Raw genomic sequence first — 8,444 nt, 5'->3', positions numbered from 1 at the left:
ATTTCTGTGTAAACGCACAACCCAATGGCAAAATATTTCCATCCATAATTATCAAAATTGGCAGATGGGCAAAGTAAGAAACATGCTGCTTGAGAACTTACCCTGTTGTAGGAGCAGCAGTGATCTGTGTGCTCCATATAACCTGTATGCCCAAAAGGTCTGTTACACTCCCCCCACCCCCCGCCCCATCTCCTCTCCCTCTCTGAATGCCTGTGAAGTGGCTTTCCCCCTCCCCTCCCCTCCTGCAATGCTTGTGGGATGAATGAGCTGGTTGAACAGCTGGTTGAAGATCAGAAGAGCTCCTAGATAGACAAGGTGTCTGGGACTCTCATTAGGCAGCATTGTGAAAGCACAGCTGAGCACAGGGCCCCTTCCCCTTTTAAAGACCTGAACCTCATGGCCTGCGACTAGAGATGACTTGGCTGCATCCGGTGGGTCACACTCCACCTCAGCCAGTGTCCATGCAGGGTCCATGCTCTGGGTGTGTGAGTGCTGCCTAATGAGAGTCCAGACATCTTGGTACCTGGAAGCTCTTCTGATCTTCAGCCAGCCCCTTCATCCCACAAGCATTGCAGGAGGGAGGGGGAGGGGGAAAGCCACTTCACAGGCATTCAGAGAGGAGAGGAGACAAAAGCGAGGGGAGGGGAAGTATAAGAGACCTTTTGAGCATAGAAATCACTGCTGTTCCTACAACAGCAGGGACAGGCCACTAGGAGCTGAGAAAGGAAGCAAGCCTGTTTCTGCCTAGCTTTGAACCAGGGACCTTTTGCGTGTTAGGCAAACGTGATAACCACTACACTACAGAAACTCTGTCACAGGGCTGTGCCCTTCCCTTCATAAGAACATAAGAATGGCCATACTGGGTCAGACCAAAGGTCCATCCAACCCCATATCCTATCTGCCAACAATAACCAATGCCAGGTGCCCAAGAGGGAGTGAACCTAACCGGAAATGATCAAGTGATCTCTCTCCTGCCATCCATCTCCACTCTCTGACAAACAGAGGCTAGGGACACCATTCCTTACCCATCCTGGCTAATATCCATTGATGGACTTAACCTCCATTAATTTATCTGCAAAAAGAACAAAGAGAACATGTGGCACCTTAGAGACTAACAAATGTATTTGAGCATAAGCTTTTGTGGGCTAAAACTCACTTCATCGGATGCATGCAGTTAAAAATTCAGTAGGAAGAGATATATACACACAGAGAACGTGAAAAAAATGGGTGTTGCCATACACACTATAACGAGAGTGATCAGTTAACGTGAGCTGTTATCAGCGGGAGAAAAAAACCTGATTTTGGGAGGGGACCAGGAGGAAGGACAAAGGAAGCAAGAGACGAAGAGAAAGAGGATCAGACAGTGGATGGAGCAAGAGGTGAATCAAAAAGGACAAACCCTTATGTCCCCAGTGATTCTAAGAGACAAAATCCCAGGTGCAAAATAAAATTCTGCCTCCTTAAGCTCGTGTTTTCCATGCCTAGAATTCAACTGTCACCAGATGGATCAGACTGAACAGGTTTCACACCTCCAGGAGGCTCTTACCTTCTAAACGGCTGTTTTCTAGTAAAATCACTAAAAAGGAAGGAAGAAACTCGAAAGAGGTTCCTCCTGGCGCTCACGTCCGTGAACCCGAATACTCTCTCAGTCCTCAAAGGGAGACCTGGAGAAGGAGACTTGCTGGAGCAAAGCCACAGGGTCTCTGAGGTTTCCCTGGCCCCTCGCCCCTGTCCTGCCTGGCTGATGTCAGCATCTCTCTGTGAGGTCACCACCTCCCCACCGCCTTGGACCAATAGTCTGAGCCCCTGCAAAAGGCCTTTGTGATGTCACTGCCACACCCCTCCCTTGCTGGGCTAATGTCCTGCCCCTGGCCAGGCACTTTGGAGGTTTGAGCTACTCCCTGTGGATCACCCCACTCAAGGAGCATTCGTTCTAGGCAGCAAGCCGGCTAGACAGGGAAACAGCAGACGCTGCTCCCAATGCTACACTCAGTTTTTCAGAAATTAGTCGACTTTATGGCCAGAAGAGACCATTAGAGCATCTAATCTGACCCCCTGCATATCACAGGCCTCCTGTATAGCACAATAGCTACTTTGGGGGCAAATACATTATAGAAAGGCATCTTGTCTTCATGAAATGACATCAGGAGATGGAGAATCCACCACTTTCCTTGGTAGCTTGTTCCTGTGGTGAATCATCCTCGCTGTTGAATATTTGTGCCTTTGTTGTAATATGAATTTGTCTCTTTTCACCTTCCAGCCATTGGGTCTTGTTAGGCCTTTCTCTGCTCGATTCAAGAGCCCTTTAATACCCAATCTTTTCTCTCCATTAAGGCACTTCAACACTTCAATGAAGTCACCTTTCAATCTTCTTTTGATAAGCTAAACAGGTTGAGCTCTTTCAATAGCTCACTAGAAGGCATTTTTCTCCAGCCCTCAGAACCTTTGGTGGCTCTTTGCTGCCCCAGCTCCAATTTCACAACCACAGAGACCCCTGTGCCTTTGCGTCAGCAAGTCTCCTTCTCCAGGTCTCTCTTTGAGGACTGAGGGAGTATTTGGGTTCACGGACGTGAGCGCCAGGAGGAACCTCTTTTGAGTTTTCTCCTTCCCTTTTAGTGATTTTACTAGGAAACAGCCGTCCCTGTTTAGAAGGTAAGAGCCTCCTCGAGGTTTGAAACCTGTTCAGTCTGATCCATCTGGTGAGAGTTGAATTCTAGGCATGGAAAACACGAGCTTAAGGAGGCAGAATTTTATTCTGAATTTTATTTGATCCCCACCAATGACCTGGGCCATCCTTTGGGCTCTCTGGTGAGAACCCTCAGCCTCCCCTCCTCAGTCTCTACCCTGATTGGCTGAGCAGGGGGTTATTGACAGGGAGGAGACTCAGGTCCTTGTTGTTCTCTTTCAAGACCAAGGAAATAAGTCAGAACCAGTTCTATGTTTGACAAATTTTGCTGCTTCTCTGCATTAATGGTCTCTGAGCAGTTCATGATTCTCTCTAACATGATTCTCCTCAAATACTGGCTGAATAATTCCTGTGCACTGTTGTTGGTCTGGAGCTCATCTGAGAGCATTTTATTCAGGTCATTCAATGTCTGAAATTCAAGATCCGATTGTTAGTTTGAAAATCAGGGCTCTTGGGTCCTATTCCCAACTCTGCCACTGACTGGCTGTGTGACCTCAGACAAGTCAGTTCTCCTTTCTCAGCCTTAGCGTCTCCCTCTTTCAAGTAGGGATAATAATGATCTGCTCCTACCTACCTCACAGTGCGTGGAGGCAGGGCCAGCTCTAGGTTTTTTGCCGTCCCAAGCAAAAAAAATTTTTGGCTGCCCCCACCCAAGCCCTGGGCTCCCCACTGCACCTCCCTGCCACCCCAGCCCTGGGCTCTGCCCCCCACATACCCTATGCTGCCCCAGCTCTTGGCTCCGCCCTTTCCCCCCTACTGCTCTCCCACCGACACCCCCAACCACCACCCCAGCCCAGGGCTCAGCCCCACCACCAGCACCCCCAGCCACCCCAGGAGGTGGGTGTGGGGGGGGAAATTCCAGATCTTTCCACCTTATTCCAAATTCCTACTAAGGGGCCACTTTGGGGGAATGTGCTCAGTGGGGGAGCAGCAGCCCCCCCCTGCTCCTCCCTAGCTACGCTCCTGCTTGTGGGGGCCCCTGCAAGACCCAGGGCCTGGGGCAAATTGCCCCACTTGACCCCGCCTCTGGGCGGCCCTGCTAGCAGCTCTTCTGGGAGCGCAGGGGAGGAATGACTCCCCCTTCTCTAGCTTCTCCCCGTGGGGCTCTGGGGAGCAGGGAGGGTTGTGTGATAAATTCCATCCAACTCCTGCTTTGATCCAAGCCGAGGGGCGTCTCAGCCTCCACGATCCCCTTGGCAGGGCCAAACAAGGGATGTTTTCCACTGCCCAGGAGACCCAGCCAGGGACTCAAGGCAGCCCAGACTTTCCCTTTCTCCCTTCTGGGAAATCAAGTTCAAGTTCTACAAGGAGCTAAAGAAGCCTCAACCCCGCATCTGAATTAATGTCAGTTTCTCACTGCCTGTCAGAAACAAATGTCATTTCAATCCCAGGTGAGTCCACATCAGTCATTCCTCAGCCCGATTCCTTCACCCTCCTGCCTTAGCTTAGGGCATTGCGCTACCCTGTGGGCATTTCATGTCCCTCCTCAGTTTCACACAGAGACACAATTTCCTTTGCATGGATCCATGAACAGCAAAACCTCCCTGTGTCTCTTGTCTGAGCCAGGGCATTCGATTCCATTGAAACCTTCTCTCCTGCAATGGCAAAGGTCAGACAGAGGGGACGTGGCCACCTTCAGCCCTGGCAGTGAGATATTCACTCTCCTCTTTCTTCATGCTGATGTTGTTATTCCATAAAACATGAACCATGGAATAAAAAGCTGAGTTGGAAAAGAGAAGACTAAGGTTGGCAAAGAGAAGACTAAGGTGGGATATGATAGAGGTATATAAAATCATGAGTGATGTTGAGAAAGTGGATAAGGAAAAGTTATTTACTTATTCCCATAATACAAGAACTAGGGGTCACCAAATGAAATTAATAGGCAGCAGGTTTAAAACAAATAAAAGGAAGTTCTTCTTCACGCAGCGCACAGTCAATTGTGGAACTCCTTACCTGAGGAGGTTGTGAAGGCTAGGACTATAACAATGTTTAAAGGGGACTGGATAAATTCATGGTGGCTAAGTCCATAGATGGCTATTAGCAGGATGGGTAAGAATGGTGTCCCTAGCCTCTGTTCGTCAGAGGATGGAGATGGATGGCAGGAGAGAGATCACTTGATCATTGCCTGTTAGGTTCACTCCTCTGGAGCACCTGGCATTGGCCACTGTCGGTAGACAGATACTGGGCTAGATGGACCTTTGGTCTGACCTGCACGGCCTTTCTTATGTTCTTATGTTCTTATGAGTTTACTCCAGGGTGAGGAAAGAAAGGAGCCACCAACTCCCCAAAAAATCTCAGTGCCCCAGAGAAAAGCTGCCCCTGTTATTGGAACTAATGATGTGCTGGAGCTATGTTGGGAAAAGGGACTGTCTGAATTGCCAAGGCAGGAATTGAACAATCTATAGCAACATCATTAACCACAGACACACTCTAGCCATGCTCCAGCCAGTGGGGAAATGAGCAGGAATTCATAATGTCAACTATAAAAATGATACACATCTAGAAATAGCAGAATTATAATCAGCCAATCAGAACCTCTCCATAGACCCCTTACGCTACAACCTTTCTACAATATTGGCTACAAATAGGACAGCGGTCGCAACGGTAATCTATACGGTTACAGATTATGTCAATAATGTCACAGGAGGTGACACGGCATCAGTGAGACTGATACTGGAATAGCCTCCAGTTTTGGTGTCCTCCTTTGAAAAAGATGTGAAATTGGAACTGGGGCAGCAAAGAGCCACCAAATGTTCTGAGGGCTGGAGAAAAATGCCTTCTAGTGAGCTATTGAAAGAGCTCAACCTGTTTAGCTTATCAAAAGAAGATTGAAAGGTGACTTCATTAAAGTGTTGAAGTGCCTTAATGGAGAGAAAAGATTGGGTATTAAAGGGCTCTTGAATCGAGCAGAGAAAGGCCTAACAAGACCCAATGGCTGGAAGGTGAAAAGAGACAAATTCATATTATAACTAAGGCACAAATATTTAACAGTCAGGATAATTCACCACAGGAACAAGCTACCAAGGAAAGTGGTGGATTCTCCATCTCCTGATGTCATTTCATGAAGACAAGATGCCTTTCTAGAATGTGTTTTCCCCCAAAAATAGATCTTGTGTCCTACAGGAAGCCTGTGATATGCAGGGGGTCAGATTAGATGCTCTAATGGTCTCTTCTGGCCATAAAGTCGACTAATTTCTGAAAAACTGAGTGTAGCATTGGGAGCAGCGTCTGATGTTTTCCTGTCTAGCTGGCTTGCTGCCTAGAACAAACGCTCCTTGAGTGGGGTGATCCACAGGGAGTAGCTCAAACCTGCAAAGTGCCTGGCCAGGGGCAGGACATTAGCCCAGCAAGGGAGGGGGTGTGGCACTGACATCACAAAGGCCTTTTGCAGGACCTGAGCCTATTGGTGGGGAGGTGGTGACCTCACAGAGAGATGCTGACATCAGCCAGGCAGGACAGGGGCGAGGGGCAGGGGAAACCTCAGAGACCCCTGTGGCTTTGCTGCAGCAAGTCTCCTTCTCCAGGTCTCTCTTTGAGGACTGAGAGAGTATTCAGGTTCACGGACGTGAGCGCCAGGAGGAACCTCTTTTGAGTTTTCTCCTTCCCTTTTAGTGATTTTACTAGAAAACTGCCATCCCTGTTTAGAAGGAAAGAGCCTCCTCGAGGTCTGAAACCTGTTCAGTCTGATCCATCTGGTGACAGGTCACTTCCCTTCTCTATAGCTCAGGCTCCTCCCCATCTGTCCAATGGGAACAGGGACAGTTCTTGAACTCTGGGCAGTCGTGAGCCTGAGTGAGAGAAGGGGCGTTAAAGCCCTCTGTGAAGGAGAAAGGAGAGTTTCACGGTGTTTAGCACCAAGGAATTCTAAAGTTTGCTAAAATGTCTAGTCTGTGGAAACAAGAAATGGTCGGGGCCAAACTTTTTAACCACTGCCTTTTCTAAATCCCGTTCAGGGGTGAGAGTCCCTGTCTTTTCGGTACCTGGGGTTCTTTGCCAGCAGGAGAGAAGAGGTTCCTGCCTCCATTTTTGTGGCCTTAACAAACCAAGTATTGTGCCCCAGTTCTCGTCTGAGAGCCCTGAAAAAGAACATCTTCCCATCCATGAACAAGACAGGATCTATCTTTCAAAGGGGAACAAAGAGACCCCTGGGCCTTACAGACTAGCCAGCCTCACTTCCATAGCTGGAGAGATACTGGAACACTCAGTTTGTCAGCAGCACCTACAGGATAATTTGGTTCTTAGCACGAGGGATCATGGATTTGTCAAGAACAAATCATTCCAAACCAATCCTCTTTCCTTCTTTGGCAAGGTTCCAGGCCTAGTGGAGGTGGGTAAACAGTATGAATGATGATTTGGAAAGTGGAGTGGAGAGTATCGTTCTAAAATGTGCAACTGACACCAAGCACTTTGGAGCACAGGACTGGAATTCAAAACGCCCTTAACAAATTGGAGACTTGGTCTTCTTGAGCCAAACCCCATGGCTGGGCCCCTCTCTCTACACTCCTCCTCCTGGGCAGTGCGCTCTGACCTTGAATGGTCAGATGCTGCTTAGCGCTGTCAGAGCAGCTTTGGCTGGGGGATTCTCCCAGCACTTTCCAATAGCGGGAAGGTACAAAATCCCCATTTGCCTGCTGGGGACGGAGCCCTAGAGCAGGGAGCAACTTGCCCAGAGTCCCCCAGGAAAAGGAAACCAACCAGCAGTGGAACCAATAGGAAACCCAGCAATGGAACTCTGGAGTCCTGGGGGTGTGCTAGGGTGACCAGCTGTCCCAATTTTATAGGGACAGTCCCAATTTTGGGGTCATTTTCTTACCTAGGATCCTATTACCCCCCACCCTCTGTCCTGATTTTTCACACTTGCTGTCTGGTCACCCTTGGGTGTGAACATGTGTGGGTCCCAGCTGCTCCCTGCCCCCCTCATTGAAGCAGGTGTGCAGGGTTACTGCCCTGGGAACTGCATGGCACCAGTGGCCATGGGGCTGGCTGGAGGCAGGGCAGAGGCTGATTGGAGGTAGGGTCTGGTTGCAGGCAGGGCAAGGGGTGCGGGGCTGGCTGGAGACAGGGGTGTGTGGGGCAGGCTGTCTGGCTTCAGGCAGGTGTGTGTGGCAGGAGTTGGCTGGAGACAGGGCAGGGTGTCCACGGCTGGGGTGTGTGGGGCTGGCTGGCTTGGGGCCGGGCCACCGGGGGTGCGGCAGGAGTTAGCTGGAGACAGGGCAGGGGTTGTGGCAGGGGCTGGCTGTGGGCAGGGGGTGTGAGGCTGGCTGCAGGCAGGGCAGGGGGTGTGGGGCTGGCTGCGGGCAGGGCCGGGGGGGTGGGGCTGGCTGCTGGCAAGGCAGGAGGATGCAGCTGGTGGGGCAGGGCAGAGGGTGCAGGGCTGTCTGCAGTCAGGGGCTGGCTGCAGGCAGGGCATGGGGTGCAGGGCTCACTGAAAATGTCCTGTCGGTATTTTAAGGTGAAGATAACACCATGGTTACCAGTTGACTGGCACATCCTGGGTTAAAGAAAGGAAGGGACCTGGAGTTAATAGTCTGAAGTATTTGTGTTACCAACCCTGTCACTGTCTGACCCCCCTTCAGTGTGGGGCAGGTGTGTACGTTGCTGTGTGGAACGCACAGACTCCTGCAGAGCAAGGGCAGCTGTTTCCAAGGCAGAGAGCCTGGCACTTAGGAGACTTTCTTGACTTGCTGTTTTGAAGCAATTCAGTAAAAGAACGGTGGAGCTACAATGTCCAGTCCAAAATTTCAGCCCCATTGGTGCA

At 50.1% G+C, this 8,444-nt stretch overlaps 1 non-coding gene across 1 annotated transcript; it reads right to left on the bottom strand.

Annotated features, from left to right (window-relative positions):
- Positions 1-735: 735 nt before the first annotated feature.
- On the bottom strand, positions 736-808 carry TRNAV-AAC. Its single transcript has one exon. It is a non-coding gene; the product is annotated as a tRNA-Val (tRNA).
- Positions 809-8,444: the final 7,636 nt, after the last annotated feature.

Source organism: Mauremys reevesii, linkage group 17, assembly GCF_016161935.1.
Source record: "Mauremys reevesii isolate NIE-2019 linkage group 17, ASM1616193v1, whole genome shotgun sequence".
Classification (NCBI taxonomy): domain Eukaryota; kingdom Metazoa; phylum Chordata; order Testudines; family Geoemydidae; genus Mauremys; species Mauremys reevesii.
Note: the sequence above shows the minus strand (reverse complement) of the source record. Positions and strands in the feature narration are given on the sequence as shown.